Source organism: Pristiophorus japonicus, chromosome 25 (genome assembly GCF_044704955.1).
Source record: "Pristiophorus japonicus isolate sPriJap1 chromosome 25, sPriJap1.hap1, whole genome shotgun sequence".
Taxonomy (NCBI): Eukaryota; Metazoa; Chordata; class Chondrichthyes; family Pristiophoridae; genus Pristiophorus; species Pristiophorus japonicus.
The window spans coordinates 6,206,196-6,207,259 of NC_092001.1; positions in this window are offsets into that span (position 1 = coordinate 6,206,196).

The window sequence follows — 1,064 nt, forward strand, 5'->3', positions numbered from 1 at the left end:
GGGGCAGTGGGATTAGTTTCGGGATTGATACAGAACTATGGTGAAAGAGCGGGGCAGTGGGATTAGTTTGTTTGGGGATTGATACAGGAATATGAGGAAAGAGCGGGGCAGTGGGATTAGTTTGTGTGGGATTGAAACAGGACTATGAGGAGAGAGCGGGGCAGTGGGATTAGTTTCGGGATTTATACAGTACTATGGGGAGAGAGCGGGGCAGTGTGATTAGTTTGGGGATTGGTACAGTACTATGGGGAGAGAGCGGGGCAGTGGGATTAGTATGGCGAATGATACAGGACTATGGGGAGAGAGTGGGGCAGTGGGATTAGTTTGGGGATTGATACAGGAAGATGGGGAGAGAGCGGGGCATTGGGATTAGTTCGTGTGAGATTGATACAGGACTATGGGGAGAGAGAGGGACAGTGGGATTAGTTTGGGGATAGATCAGGACTATGAGGAGAGAGGGGCAGTGGGATTAGTTTGGGGATTGATACAGGACTATGAGGAGAGAGCGGGGCAGTGGGATTAGTTTGGGGATTGATACAGGACTATGGGGAGAGAGCGGGGCAGAGAGATTAGATTGTGTGAGATTGATACAGGACTATGGGGAGAGAGCGGGGCAGTGGGTTTAGTTTGGCGATTGATACAGGACTATGGGGAGAGAGCGGGGCAGTGGGATTAGTTTGTGTGAGATTGATACAGGACTATGAGGAGAGAGCGGGCAGTGGGATTAGTTTGGGGATTGATACATGTCTATGGGGAGTGAGCGGGGCAGTGTGATTATTTTGGGGATTGATATAGGTATATGGGGTGAGAGCGGGGCAGTGGGATTAGTTTGTGTGAGATTGATACAGGACTATGAGGAGGGAGCGGGGCAGTGGGATTATTTTGGTGTTTGAAACAGGATTATGGGGAGAGAGCGGGGCAGTGGGATTAGTTTGGGGATTTATACAGGACTATGAGGAGAGAGCGGGGCAGTGATATTAGTTTTTGTGAGATTGATACAGGACTCTGGGGAGGGAGCGGGGCAGGGCGATTAGTTTGTGTGGGATTGATGCAGGACTATGAGG